The sequence below is a fragment of the Herpailurus yagouaroundi genome, unplaced genomic scaffold, assembly GCF_014898765.1.
Source record: "Herpailurus yagouaroundi ecotype Mexico unplaced genomic scaffold, PumYag 186, whole genome shotgun sequence".
NCBI classification, from domain to species: domain Eukaryota; kingdom Metazoa; phylum Chordata; class Mammalia; order Carnivora; family Felidae; genus Herpailurus; species Herpailurus yagouaroundi.
In genome coordinates, this window is record NW_024412417.1 from 3,342,940 (window position 1) to 3,358,671 (window position 15,732).

At 42.7% G+C, this 15,732-nt stretch overlaps 1 long non-coding RNA gene across 1 annotated transcript in view; it reads left to right on the plus strand.

Annotated features, from left to right (window-relative positions):
• Nucleotides 1-6: 6 nt before the first annotated feature.
• The window catches only part of LOC121042676 (uncharacterized), a 34,669-nt gene continuing 18,943 nt past the window's right edge, over nt 7-15,732 (plus strand). Inside the window, exons 1-2 of the long non-coding RNA XR_005796377.1 lie at nt 7-222; nt 2,736-2,969. This is a non-coding gene — a long non-coding RNA (uncharacterized LOC121042676). The remainder of the gene's footprint in view (nt 223-2,735; nt 2,970-15,732) is intronic.

Consider the following 15,732-nt stretch of genomic DNA (forward strand, 5'->3'; position numbering starts at 1 on the left):
GGCAGCTCGGCGCGGCCCTGGAGGGCGGCGTGCTGCAGGAGCCGGGGGAGTGCCTGGAGCAGGCTCCCGCCGGGGCTCCACATGCCTCGGCCGGCGCGGGCCCTCAGCCGGCCAGCCCCCCCGCCGCGGCGCCTGTCAGGCGGCGGCCCTTCATGGCGCCCCTCACGCCCTGCCTCGACTCCCTGCGTCCGCTCAGGGGGCAGGAGACGGCCCGGGGTGAGGGTAAGGACTCAGCGGCGGAGGGACGGGTCCGGCGGAGAGTGTGAAAACTCTGGACCCAGCACCGGCCGGGCCCGCCCCTTTTCGGCCAGAGGAGGCGGGGCCTCGGCGCGGGGGCGGGGCCTAGCGCGAGCGGCGTTCTGGCACCGCCCCCCGTGACGCACAGTCCAGCCCACTACAAGGACCGGTTGGAGGGGGTCTGCGGCCGGGGTGGTCCGGCCGGGGCTGGGGCTGCTGGGGGAGCCGTTTGGAGGAGAGAAGGATCCGAGGGGACGCGGGCACCGGAGAGGGGAGGAGGGGGCCGTCAAGTGGAGGGTGTGGTGACGGGCTGGGGGCCCAGCGCGCTCCCGGCCTCCGCTGGCGGGCGCGCGCGTGCCTCGTATCCGGGCGCGCGCTCTTTGCTCCCGGACCCAGTCCCAGTCCGCAAGCTGCTTGGATCCTTGCCCATTGCTTATTGGGCGTTTCTGCAGTAACCTCTGATCCGTCGGAGCGACTCTTGAGACGCTCACATCCACAGCTCCTTTGGCGACACTGGAGGGAGAAGAGTTCTTGATGTGCTCTGAGGAGAATTTGCTAATTGTTTACCTCCCCAGGTAGTGAAGTCCCCGTGCGAGTTTCACGTCACCGCTTGGTCCTTCAGGGGATGAAGAAATTAGGTAGAAAGGCCCATCCTTGACGGAATGCCCCTTCTGACCCCAAACGTCCATTACGGAATGCCAGGCACTTGGACTAGGGACTTCTCAAAAAGGTTCACAGAAAGACATTTGGTAAGGATTCGCACTATCCAGTGGCTCCTCAAACTTTTTTTTTTGCTGGTTTCCGCCCTTTAACTTTAATGTTCCCCAGGTCCTCTTTCCTTCTCCCTTTTTAGAGTTGGTTGAGCCCTCTCATTCATGCCCATAACTTTGACCCCACCGTGTTTCCCATGTGTTGATGACCACCAAGCCCGTCCTTCCCTTGTGCCCCAGTCTGTGGACACATTCAGGTGGAGTTCATCATGGCAACTTGGGCTCCAATGCAAAACAGATAGATTTACTAAGTGTGTGTGTAGTCAAGTCATTGACCTCTGAATCCCAGTGTTTGCTTTTAAATTGTAAAATGAACATCATAGTACAACTTTACTATGTAAAATTGTTGTGAGGATTAAATAAAATACGGCTGACCCTTGAACAACACGGGTCTGAACTGCATGGGTCCACTTATACTCAGATTTTTTTCAATAAACACAGTAGAGTACTGTAAATGTATTTTCCTTATGATTTTCATAATAACATCTTTTTTTCTAGCTTTGTTATAAAAATATATATATGTACACATATATAATACATATACAAAATGTGTGTTAACCAACTAATTATTGCTAAGGTTGCAGTCAACAGTAGGCTATTAGGAGTTAATTTGGGGGGGAAGTCAGAATTTACACAGGGATTTTTGACTGTGTAGGGGTCAGATCCCCACATTTTTCCAGGGTCAGCTGTAATAAAGTAAGATGCTTGGCACTATGCCTGGAATCAGTGTTCAACTATGTGAAGTATCCATAATTAAAAGACCCACAGACCTGCCCTTCCTTTAGAGTTTCTTATCTCGATGAATGACTTTCCACCACTTGCCTGCTCGATAACTGACCAGGACGCTTTGGGTCCTTATTGATCAGGTTCCTGGTTGCTCCTTCATGTCGTTCTCAATCCACGTTGATTTTGCTGAATCAGGAAAAGTACCTCAGTGATATCAGACACATGCTACTTCCTTCACTGCTTCCTTCACGTTTTCCAACTGCTGTGGTTCACATGGTAGAGCAGTTAGCTGAAGTTTTTCTTCTGCTCTAAAAGCTTCCAGAACTACCTTCCTATCACCACCACACACAACTTGATGTTTCCTTTCCATTTCTACACTATTTGCTACATAATTATCATCACATTTGTCCACTGTATTGAAACTTTTATTTGCATCACTGTCTTTGTCTTTAGACTGAATTTCGAGGTGGGCCCATTACTTACCTGAGCACTAAAAATCAGCAAGCACTCTATAAATACTTGTTGAATGAATAAATGATCACAGTTTATAGGAAAACCTATTAAGGCAGGAAAAACCAGACAGGAGGCTAACAGAATTTTCTGGACAAGAACCCATGGAGGGCTGAACTAATGGTCATGGAGTTAGTAGGATGAGAATAAACTAGAGGAAAACATCTTGGATGTTGGAAGAGAGGGAGGAGTCAAAGATAACATCAGGGTTTCTTATTTGATATAGTGGCTTGATAATGGGACCATTAACCAAGAGAAAGAACACAAAGTTTCTGGGAAAGATAAAGGGTACAGTCTTGGTACTTGATATTTGAAATGTCTATGATATAATCCAATTGTGGCATTCCAGTAGGTAGTTGAAAATATGGATAAGGAGTGAAAATGGGGCATCTCCTAGAAATGTTAACATTGGTATATAGGCAGCAATTAAAGCCGTGGTTATAGACGAGTGAATGGTGGTGAGTGTATCAAATATTTTCTGTTCTCTTTCAGGTACAAGTAGGATTGCATTTCCTGGCTTCCTTGTAGCTGGGATGAGCCACGTGACACACTCTGTCATGAATTGTGAGCCTAGCATCTAATTGCTGATGCAAGACCTTCCGGAACTCTTTTTCCCTTTGCCATGGCAATCAACAATGTTCCAGAGAGTATATGCTCTGTAAGTCTTGGTCTTGGAGAGAGGATGATGCAAAAAGAGTCCCATTCACCTCATGATGGGTATTTAAAGTGAGTGAGAAGTAAACACTGGTTGTTTTAGGCAACTGAGATTTCAGGGGTTTGTTACCAGAGCAGATCTTTGTCACTTCTGACTAACGTGAAGAAGAAGAATGAATGAATCTTGAGGACATTAGTGCACTCATTAGACTGTTGTGCGTGCAAGAAGGAGAGACCCAGTGACCACCTTAACTGAAAGGATGAAAACAGGAATGTTTACATGGATATATGAGTAGTTATTAGGAACCAAGTCACCTCTAGAGAGAAGCTGTTCTCATTTATTTCCCATTGGATCTCCATTTTTCTCTGCCTCTTTGATCTGTCCTTACACTACCGACTACTAATTATCTTCTTATCCTCTAATCCACATTTCAGAGGAGCACAGCCTAGTTGCAAGAGCCCTTATCTCTAAACCACATCATGGGCTGCCAACCAGTCTATCGTTGGGCTACTCATGTGTCAGGCACATGACCTGACCCAAACAGTGCCACCCCTACACAAAACACCACCCAGCAATCCTGAATGTGGGAACTCGAGTCAGGGCGATGCAAACTGTACCAGGATTCTTGTCCTGCCACAACTTATTTTTCACAGAATTGTGGAAGCATATTTTACAAATGGAAAGTAGGTATATCTTAACTTACAAACACTCTGACCTCCCACCTCCAGCCTAAAACCTTTCTGTTGCATTAGTGAACCTCCCCCCACCAACTCCTTGCCTGGTCTACCAAGCCCTTTGTGATCTAGCCTCTGCCAACCACTCCTGCCTCATCCCCTGCCACCCTCCCTCCAGCCACACTGATCTCCTGTCTCCCTGGGATAAGCCAAACTGGTTTCCACTTCAGCATGTTTGCACTCTTCCCCTGCTAATCTCTCTTGTTTAAACACTCATCCCCTAGTGTCTAGAAAGATTATTATTCCTTCCTTCTTATTTAAGTTCTGTCATCTCAGAGATAGAGTCTACGTTAGAGTCATGGTAGTCCTTTTCTTCATTTGTATCTATGATCTGAAGTTTGTATGGTTATTGCTTACTGCCTTCCCCAAGGAGAAGGAAAGCACAATGATAGTGGCCATCTTTTCTGTCTTGCAATCCTCTGTATTCCCTAGAATAGTTGCTGGAACATTAAATATCTTTAAGTGAATAAGGGAGTGGTAGGGAGTGTGCTCATGCCCTGGCTGTTCCCTGTTGGTTCTCCATCTGGATTCATCCTCTCCCCTTCTCTACCTTGCTATGTGTCTCAGGAGGCTGAGCTCTAGAGTTTACATCACCCAGCCTCTATGCTCTGGGTTTCCAGCTAGGTTTGACCAATGAAAGGCACCAGAAGAAGACTGGAGGTTAGTAGGAGTAGGAGATGGTCAGGGCATTTACCTCTTCCCAAACCAGCTTTACTGTGTTTTGGGCAGTGACTGAATTCTTCCATGACCATAGTTCCTTTATCAAGTTTCTAGCTCCATCCTGGCTCTAGTAATGGTTTCCTGTTGCATCACCATCCTCGTAATACTCCCTTGATTAGATTCTCTTTAGTATGGCTTCCGTTGCCCACTGGGACCCAGACTGACAGCTGGAAAGGTCAAAGGCTGATTTGTTCAGTACAACTAACACCTGAGTTCACACAACTCACCCAAGGCTACAGAGAGAGTGAAGGAACCAGGTTTTAAATTCAAAGTTCAGGGATTATTAAAGATAAGAAGAAATTGTTATACCAGAAACCCAAGGAAGAGAGAATGTTAAGGAAGGAAAGGTCAGCAGTGCTCAATGTTACAAAGGGTTCAATGTGAAAGAAGGACCCATAAGTGTTCCTTTGATAATCTGTTTTAAAAGTAGCCACTGGGGCATTAGGGAAAGTACTTTTCAATGAAAGGCAAATTGCAGAGGTGTGAGAGTGAATGAAAGGGGAGTAGAGCAGAGTTTAAACAGCTTTTTTGATGATCCTGAACAGAAAGGAAGGAAAAAAGGTAAAAAGGGATGACAGCTAGAAGGTAATGCCTGTGAGGAAGATAGGGAGATTGGGTGATGTTGTAGTGTGTTTATAAGTTGAGATAAAGAAGCCTGGGGAGAGAAAAGGTCTGAGAAACAAAAGAAGTGATGAAACTAGGTTCTGAACAAGATGAGGGAGGGATGGAATTAAGATCTGGGGAAAGGATTAGATGGAGGAAGGCCGTGCTGTCTCTGAGGTTTAAAGGAATGATGTAGAAATGAATGCAAAGTTGCCAGTGCTGATTTAGAATTGTAATAGAGTCTGTCATTGGGGGTTTATTTGGAGAGATGCAGATAGTTTTTCTCCCCCCTTTGATAGGTAACAGCATGATTTCCATGAATTTCCCTTATCACAAATAATTTCCCTGATTTATCTTCTCAGCTCTTCAGGTGTCAGTCATACAGTGGGTAGAATTTTCCAGCCTCCTTATTATGAACTTTCCATTGTGTTTTTCGTTTGGATTCCTTATTTTATCAGTATCGGTGAGGAGAGGGAAGAAAGTAGAAGAGGGAATCCATTGTTAATTAATCATATTTGAATGCAAAATGGTAATATGCTATTAAAAACTAATTCAGTGATAAATTAGTCTGCAAACACTAAATTATTTTATAATTATGGGTGTCATAATATTTCACAATATTATCTTCGCTTAAATTTAAGTACATCCTTAATGATAAATGCATTGCGATATGTGGGTATTTAAATTAATAGTTAAAATTAATTTGCTGAGATTTATTGTTATTCATGCAAAATGTTTCTCATGCACAATTAGGAGTCTTTGCACAATTGTGATGACTTTACCTTTCTGTGTCTCATAGTTACATCTTGGATTGGTATGTTTTGGGGAAGAGTATAAGGTTCTGGGACTGAAATTAGAATCTGGCTTATTTGTGTGTTTTTTAACTTTGTTTGTTTATTTATTGTGAGGGAGACAGAGACAGCATGAGCAGGGGAGGGGTAGTGTGAGAGGGAGAGAGAGCATCCCAAGCAGGCTCCGTACCACCAGCCCAGAGCCCGCCGATGTGGGACCTGAACCCATCAACCTTAAGATCATGACCTAAGCTGAAACTGAGAGTTGGACGCTTAACCGACTGAGCCACCCAGGCATCTGAATCTGGCTTATTTTGGAATAGACTTCCAGAAGCCTTGAATTCTTCATGAAACTCTGGGCCAAATGAACACACATGCCAAGCATCCTTCAGTGATTCCTCCTGAAGTCAAAGGAAATCCAAGCGTCAGTAATGCATCAAATGGTAGTATCAGAACAGTGCTGTGCTTAAGCTCTCCAGCTAGCAAGGCAAATACTTTGAACACCATTTGGAGCATATCACAGAAGACAGGTGACTTCTCTTTTCAGTCTTGCTTAAGATACATAATTTAAATGAGTATCTGGACCCTGGCTATTTCAGTGTTAGCAACTAATTCTTTCTGAATGATGTGCATTGAACTTATTTGTTCAACAAGAGGATATTGGGGATATATACTTTGCTACCTGCCTTGAGAATATAAAGATGAACTAAAGACATTTCTTGCCTTTAGGAAGTACAGTCTAATTGTGAAGAAGAGGACATTAACTCAATTACAGAGCTTGGGTAATGGGTGCATCAAAGTGATGTCAAGAAGTTTGGATGGCAGGGCAAGGTAGATGATTCCTGATAGCTGGCCACATTTAACATGTGTTCTTCATTCTGGTCCTGGCTTGTATTTAACTAGACACTTGAAAGTGACGGTTTCCTTAATTCCATGAGCAAATTATGAATATAACCAGTTTTTTTTAATATGAAATTTATTGTCAAATTGGTTTCCATACAACACTCAGTGCTCATCCCAACAGGTGCCCTTCTCAATACCCATTACCCACCCACCTCTCCCTCCCACCCCCCATAAACCCTCAGTTTGTTCTCAGTTTTTAGGAGTCTCTTATGTTTTGGCTCCCTCCTCTCTAACCATTTTTTTTTCCTTCCCCTTCCCCATGGTCTTCCACTAGTTTCTCAGGATCCACATAGGAGTGAAAACATATGGAATCTGTCCTTCTCTGTATGACTTATTTCACTTAGCATAACACTCTCCAGTTCCATCCACGTTGCTACAAAGGGCCATATTTCATTCTTTCTCATTGCTACGTAGTATTCCATCATTTTTTTAAACCACAACTTCTTTATCCATTCATCAGTTGATGGATATTTAGGCTCTTTCCATAATTTGGCTATTGTTGAGAGTGCTGCTATATACATTGGGGTCCAAGTGCCCCTATGTATCAGTACTCCTGTATCCCTTGGGTAAATTCCTAGCAGTGCTACTGCTGGGTCATAGGGTAGGTCTATTTTTAATATTTTTAAGGAACCTCCACACTGTTTCCCAGAGTGGCTGCACCAGTTTGCATTCCCACCAACAGTGAAAGAGGGTTCCCGTTTTTCCACATCCTCGCCAGCATCTATAGTCTCCTGATTTGTTCATTTTAGACACTCTGACTGGCACGAAGTGATATCTGAGTGTGGTTTTGATTTGTATTTCCCTGATGAGGAGCGACGTTGAGCATCTTTTTATGTGCCTGTTGGCCATCTGGATGTCTTCTTTAGAGTGTCTATTCATGTCTTCTGCCCAATTCTTCACTGGATTATTTCTGTTTTGGGTATGGAGTTTGGTGAGCTCTTCATAGATTTTGCATACTAGCCCATTGTCCGATATGTCAAATGCAAATATCTTTTCCCATTCTGTTGGTTGCCTTTTAGTTTTGTTGATTGTTTCCTTTGCAGTACAGAAGCTTTTTATCTTCATGAGGTCCCAATAGTTCATTTTTGCTTTTAATTCCTTTGCCTTTGGGGATATGTCAAGTAAGAAATTGCTGTAGCTGAGGTCAGAGAGGTTTTTCCCTGCTTTCTCCTCTAGGGTTTTGATGGTTTCCTGTCTCACATTCAGGTCCTTTATCCATTTTGAGTTTGTTTTTGTGAATGGTGTAAGAAAGTGGTCTAGTTTCATCCCTCTGCATGTTGCTGTCCAGTTCTCCCAGCACCATTTGTTAAAGAGACTGTCTTTTTTCCATTGGATGTTCTTTCCTGCTTTTTTAGGTTAGCTGACCATACTTTTGTGGGTCTAGTTCTGGGGTTTCTATTCTATTCCATTGGTCTATGTGTCTGTTTTTATGCCAATACCATGCTGTCTTGATGATTACAGCTTTGTAGTAGAGGCTAAAGTCTGGGATGGTGATGCCTCCCACTTTGGTCGTCTTCTTCAATATTACTTTGGCTATTCGGGGCCTTTTGTGGTTCCATACAAATTTTAGGATTGCTTGTTCTAGGTTCGAGAAGAATGCTGGTGCAATTTTGATTGGGATTGCATTGAATGTGTAGATTGCTTTGGGTAGTATTGACATTTTAACAATATTTATTCTTCCAATCCATGAGCACAGAATGTTTTTCCATTTCTTTGTATCTTCTTCAATTACCTTCATAAGCTTTCTATAGTTTTCAGCATACGGATCTTTTACATCTTTGGTTAGGTTGATTCCTAGGTATTTTATGCTTCTTGGTGCAATTGTGAATGGGATCAGTTTCTTTGTCTTTCTGTTGCTTCATTATTAGTGTATAAGAATGCAACTGATTTCTGTACATTGATTTTGTATCCTGAGACTTTGCTGAATTTATGTATCAGTTCTAGCAGACTTTGGGTGGAATCTATAGGGTTTTCCATGTATAATATCATGTCATCTGCAAAAACTGAAAGCTTAACTTCATCTTTGCCAATTTCAATGCCTCTGATTTCCTTTTGTTGTCTGATTGCTGATGCTAGAACTTCCATCACTATGTTAAACAACAGCGGTGAGAATGGACATCCCTGTCATTTTCCTGATCTCAGGGAGAAAGCTCTCAGTTTTTCCCCATTGAGGATGATATTAGCTGTGGCTTTTCATAAATGGCTTTTATGAAGTGTAAGTATGTTCCTTCTATGCCGACTTTCTCAAGGGTTTTTATTAAGAAAGAATGTTGAATTTTGTCAAAGGCTTTTTCTGCATCAATTGACAGGATCATATGGTTCTTATCTTTTATTTTATTAATGTGATGTATCACATTGATTGATTTGTGAATGTTGAACCAGCCCTGCATCCCAGGAATGAATCCCACTTGATCATGGTGAATAATTCTTTTTATATGCTGTTGAATTCTATTTGCTAGTATCTTACTGAGAATTTTTACATCCATATTCATCAGGGATATTGGCCTGTAGTTCTCTTTTTTTACTGGGTCTCTGTCTGGTTTAGGAATCAAAGTAATGCTGGCTTCATAGAATGAGTCTGGAAGTTTTCCTTCCCTTTCTATTTTTTGGAATAGCTTGAGAAGGATAGGTATTATCTCTAATTTAGACGTCTGGTAGAACTCCCCTGGGAAGCCATCTGGTCCTGGACTCTTATTTGTTGGGAGATTTTTGATAACTCACTCAATTTATTTGCTGGTTATGGGTCTGTTCAAGCTTTCTATTTCTTCCTGTTTGAGTTTTGGAAGTGTGTGGGTGTTTAGGAATTTGTCCATTTCTTCCAGGTTGTCCACTTTGTTGGCATATAATTTTTCATAGTATTCCCTGATAATTGCTTGTATCTCTGAGGGATTGGTTGTAATCATTCCATTTTCATTCATGATTTTATATATTTGGGTCATCTCCCTTTTCTTTTTGAGAAGCATGGCTAGAGGTTTATCAATTTTGTTTATTTTTTCAAAAAAACCAACTCTTGGTTTAATTGATCTGCTCTACAGTTTTTTTTTAGATTCTACATTGTTTTTTTTCTGCTCTGATATTTATTATTTCTCTTTTTCTACTGGGTTTGGGGTGTCTTTGCTATTCTGCTTCTAGTTCCTTTAGGTGTGCTGTTCGATTTTGTATTTGGGATTTTTCTTGTTTCTTGAGATAGGCCTGGATTGCAATGTATTTTCCTCTCAGGACTGCCTTCTCTGCATCCCAAAGCGTTTGGATTGTTGTATTTTCATTTTCATTTGTTTCCATATATTTTTTAATTTCTTCTCTAATTGCCTGGTTGACCCATTCATTCTTTAGTAGGGTGTTCTTTAACCTCCATGCTTTTGGAGATTTTCCAGACTTTTTCTTGTGGTTGATTTCAAGCTTCATTGCATTGTGGTCTGAAAGTGTGCATGGTATGATCTCAATTCTTGTATACTTATGAAGGGCTGTTTTGTGACCCAGTATGTGATCTATCTTGGAGAAGGTTCCATGTGCACTAGAGAAGAAAGTATATTCTGTTGCTTTGGGATGCAGAGTTCTAAATATATCTGTCAAGTGCATCTGATCCAGTGTATCATTTAGGGCCCTTGTTTCTTTATTGATCCTGTGTCTAGATGATCTATCCAGTGTTGTAAGTGGAGAATTAAAGTCCCCTGCAATTACCACATTCTTATCAATAAGGTTGCTTATGTTTATGAGTAATTGTTTTATATATTTGGGGGCTCCCATATTTGGCACATAGACATTTATAATTGTTAGCTCTTCCTGATGGATAGACCCTGTAACTATTATATAATGCCCTTCTTCATCTCTTGTTACAGCCTTTAATTTAAAGTCTAGTTTGTCTGATAAAAGTATGGCTACTCCAGCTTTCTTTTGACTTCCAGTAGCATGATAGATAGTTCTCCATCCCCTCACTTTCAATCTGAAGGTGTCCTCAGGTCTAAAATGAGTCTCTTGTAGACAGCAAATAGATGGGTCTTGTTTTTTAATGCATTCTGATACCCTGTGTCTTTTAGTTGGAACATTATTCCATTTACATTCAGTGTTATTATAAAAAGATATGGGTTTAGAATCATTGTGATGTCTGTAGGTTTCATGCTTGTAGTGATGTCTCTGGTACTTTGTCTCACAGGATCCCCCTTAGGATCTATTGTAGGGCTGATTTAGTGGTGATGAATTCCTTCAGTTTTTGTTTGTTTGGGAAGACCTTTACCTCTCCTTCTATTCTAAATGACAGACTTGCTGGATAAAGGATTCTTGGCTGCATTTTTTTTTCTGTTCATCACATTGAAGATATCTTGCCATTCCTTTCTGGCCTGCCAGGTGTCATTAGACAGATCCGTCATGAGTCTTATAGGTCTCCCTTTATATGTTGGAGCACGTTTATCCCTAGCTGCTTTCAGAATTCTCTCTGTATCCTTGCATTTTGCCAGTTTCACTATGATATGTCGTGCAGAAGATCGATTCAAGTTATGTCTGAAGGGAGTTTTCTGTGCCTCTTGGATTTCAATGCCTTTTTCCTTCCCCAGTTCAGGGAAGTTCTCAGCTATGATTTCTTCAAGTACCCCTTCAGCACCTTTCCCTCTCTCTTCCTCCTCTGGAATCCCAATTATGTGTATATTATTTCGTTTAAATTATGTCACTTAGTTCTCTAAGTCTCCCCTCATACTCCTGGATTTTTTTATCTCTCTTTTTCTCAGCTTCTTCTTTTTCCATAATTTTATCTTCTAATTCACCTATTCTCTCCTCTGCCTCTTTAATCCGATCTGTGGTCACCTACATTTTATTTTGCAGCTCATTTATAGCAGTTTTTAGCTCCTCCTGTCTGTTTCTTAGTCCCTTGTCTGTAGTAATAGATTCTCTGCTGTCCTCTATACTTTTTTCAAGCCCAGCAATTAATTTTATGACTATTAGTGTAAATTCATTTTCTGTTACATTGCTTAAATCGTTTTTGATCAGTTCGTTAGCTGTTGCTACTTCCTGGAGTTTCTTTTGAGGAGAATTCCTCCATTTCATCATTTTGGATAGTCCCTGGGGTGGCGCGGAACTGCAAGGCTCTTCCTCTGTGCTGTCTGAGTAACTTGCATTGGGGCCGCAGTCAGACCTGATGTCTGTCCCCAGCCCACTGCTGGGGCCACAGTCAGACTGGTGTGTACCTTCTCTTCCCCTCTTCTGGGGACAGGACTCACTCTGGAGTGGTGTGGCCTCTGTCTGGGCTGCTCGCACACTGCCAGTCTTGTGGTGCTGCTTTGATGGGATCTGGCGTATTAGCCGGGGTGGATCCGCAAGGTGCACAGGCGCAGGAGGGGCAGGCTCAGCTTGCTTTGTCTTTGGTGGTCTGCTTCAGGAGACGCCCTGTGGAACTGGAAGGAAGGCAGACCCATTGGAGGGATGGATCCGCAGAAGCACAGCATTGGGTGTTTGTGTGGTGCAAGCAAGTTCATGATGGGAACTGGTTCCCTTTGGGATTTTGGCTGGGGGGATGGGCGAGGGAGATGGCGCTTCCCAGCACCTTTGTTCCCTGCCAAGCTGAGCTCTGTCCTTGGGGGCTCAACAACTCTCCCTCCCATTGTCCTTTAGCCCTCCCGCTCTCTCAGCAGAGCTGTTGACTTATAACATTACAGATGTTAAGTCCTGCTGGCTGTCAGAACACACTCTGGCTGGCCCCTCTGCTTTTGCAAGACCTGGGGACTCTGCTTTGCCTGGTGGGCTGGCTGCCCCTCCACCTACCTGGCTCCCTCCCGCCAGTCCATATATCACGCACTGCCTCTCCGCCCTTCCTACCATCTTCCATGGGCCTCTCGACTACGCTTGGCTCTGGAGAGTCCATTCTGCTAGTATTCTGGTGTTTTTCTGGGTAAATTAGGCAGATGTGGGTGGAATCTAAGCGATCAGCAGGACGCGGTGAGCCCAGTGTCCTCCTACACCGCCATCTTCCTCCGACTTCCTCCTAACCAGTCTTCTTCTTTAACTCCCTCTGTCCATCAGTACAGTTGTGATGGGAAATGCTATAATCTTACCCGAACTTGACCTGCCATCATTTTGTTCATGTACCTGTTCATCCTTTACGAAGTACATATCCCCCCAAAGAGTGTATCTCCAACCTCCCTCTCCTCTTATACTGCTCTTCAGTGTATATTTGACCCAGAAGAAATGAGTCTTGATGGAGGTGACAGGTAAAAATTGGTGGAAAAGAGGGGAAGTACCCACTCATATCAGCTGAGTAATTGTTTAGCTAATTACCACTCACAGTAAGAAAATGGAAAATTATAGGCTGATGCTACAGATTTAACTTCTAGTCCAGAATAGTCAGAAGATTTGGTGTTTCTAATTTCAAGTATTTTCAATTCTGTGAAAACAGTATATCAAGGTTAAATTAGAAAACTGTGGTTCATTCACGATAGTGTATGAAAATGCCAACCTTTGCAGTTGTTATAAATCTGTTACTATATAAGTAGATGTGCACCCCAAAGATTACTCAGTCTAGCCAGTACATTAATTAGCGCCATATAATATATTAGGGAGAAAATGAGTATAAAATATTATGTTTAAAATTTTGTTTTCAAAGGAAGAAAAACAGAAAATGAAAATATCTTACTGACAATGAGCCTTGTTTCCCAGTGTAGAAAATATGATCAAAGACTGGTATTGAGTATTTATGCGGGCTAAATCTATTATTTTTAGGCACACCATACACATAATTATATTTTCTAACATTTATCAAATATTTATGGCTTTTCAACTATTGTATTAAATCAAGCTGTATGGAGAAAATTTGATTAGGGAATATTTTTCAAATTTGGATTTGTATCAGGACTATTTGTTTCATTTCTCAAGTATGAGTTCAGGGGGAAAGGCATAATCTGCTCACCTCCAGGCATAATGTGAACCATCAGGCTGATATTCTTTTGCCTCATCTGTTCATGTCATCCCCTCTCAAATCTGTGCTCCCATTTGAAGTGGAAGAAGAGAGCAATCTTCCTTGGAAGAGGAGGATTCATCTTCAGTTTAAAGAAAGGAATTGAAAAAAAAAAAAAAAAACGGAGTAGACAGGCTTGCTTGTTAAACCACCAAATAAGGTCTTATTTTAGTAATTACTTATTGAGAATGGCTATGATTTCAGCGTTTTAAAGGACACATGAGGGTGAGACTCCACCCTCATAGATCCCTCTTGCAGTGAGAGGCATAAACACCTACAGCATGGAGTGTTAGGTACAAGGCAGCACAAAGGAAGGATTGGCTAAATCTGGGAATCAGAGAACGTTTTGCAGCAAAGGTGATATTTGAGCTGGGTGTTGAAGGATGAGTATACACTTATTTATATTCTGCTCATTCCAAAAGGATTTAAAGTGCCTTGGAGGAGTTGACCAGATAGTGGAGGAGTAAAATAGCATTTCAGACACAGGCAGTGCCAAAGCATAGAAGTGCAAAAGGGCACGATATGCTTGGGAAGCCATGGGAAGATCTGAGGGAAGATGCACAGAGTACACATATGAGCCTGGGGGAAGTGAGGCAGATAGCAGAACCATTGTGCCAACCTCTAGCAGTGGTTTGCAAACTTGAGCATGCCTCAGAATCCCCTGGAGGCTTTTAAAGGCACAGATCACTGGGTCTTGTCCCCAAAGATTTTGATTCTGCAGATTTAGGGTGGGAGAGGGCAAGAATTTGCATTTTCTTAAAAAAAATTTTTTTTAATGTTTATTTACTTTTGAGAGAGAGAGAGAGAGAAACAGAGTGCGAGTGGGGGAGGGGCAGAGAGAGAGGGAGACACAGAATCCAAAGCAGGCTCCAGGCTCTGAGCTGTCAGCACAGAGCCTGACACGGGGCTCGAACTCACAAACCGTGAGATGATGAGCTGAGCCAAAGCCGGATGCTTAACTGACTGAGCCACCCAGCACCCCCTGCATTTTTTTTTTTTTTTTTTTTTTTTTACACAAATTCCCTGGTGATGTTGATGCAGCTGGTCTTGGGACCACACTTTCAGAACCACTTCTTTTTTTAAAGCTTTTTTTTTTCCAACGTTTATTTATTTTTGGGACAGAGAGAGACAGAGCATGAACGGGGGAGGGGCAGAGAGAGAGGGAGACATAGAATCGGAAACAGGCTCCAGGCTCTGAGCCATCAGCCCAGAGCCCAACGCGGGGCTCGAACTCACGGAGTGCGAGATCGTGACCTGGCTGAAGTCGGACGCCCAACTGACTGCGCCACCCAGGCGCCCCAGAACCACTTCTTTAGAGTCTGGATTTTGTCCAGTAGTCAGTTGGGAGTACCTGGAATGTGTGTAGCTTGAGAAAGAAAGAATCAGTTTTGGATTTAGAAAATTTCCTGGCAGCTGTGAGAATTAGAGAGGGAAAACTCTTGGTAGATTATTTCACATGTCCAAGAGTCAAAGTAAATGGGCCTCATCGCATTTATAGAAAGATGAAATACTCTTGAGAAGATCTAGAGACGTAGTCAAGATTCCTTGGAATGATGGGGCACCTGGGTGGCTTAGTCAGTTAAGCATCCAGCTTCAGCTCAGGTCATGATCTCATGGTACATAGTTCAAGTCCCATGTCGGGCTCCACACTGACGATGCAGACCCTGCTTGGGATTCTCTCTCTGTCCCTCCTCCTCTCTCTCTGTCTTCCTCTCTCTCTCTCTCTCTCTCTCTCTCTCTCTCTCTCTCTCTCTCAAAATAAACTTAAAAAAATTACTTGGTGTAATTGAATATGTGGAATGAGAGAAAAGAAAGAATCTCAGAATGTTAAAATCATGTTCCATAGTGTAAATCAAATGCTATAATATTTACGTATTCAAAGAATCCCATGCTACCAAAATCTGTAAAATGATGCCGAAGAAATCGCACAAAACATCAGATGAGTTTCTTGCCAGTGCGATGTGTGATGCCTTTATAGCTAAGGAGAGAGATGGCTTGGCCATGGTCATTCAGCAGTCCCTCAAAATGTGTGACGTGAAGCCCACTCTGATATGGTTGGGCCTTTCTAAGGCAGCACTCTCTAGGGGTGCTGTTTACTCACTGTGCCCACCCTGAACATCAGAACTTTGGCTGCAAGTATCAG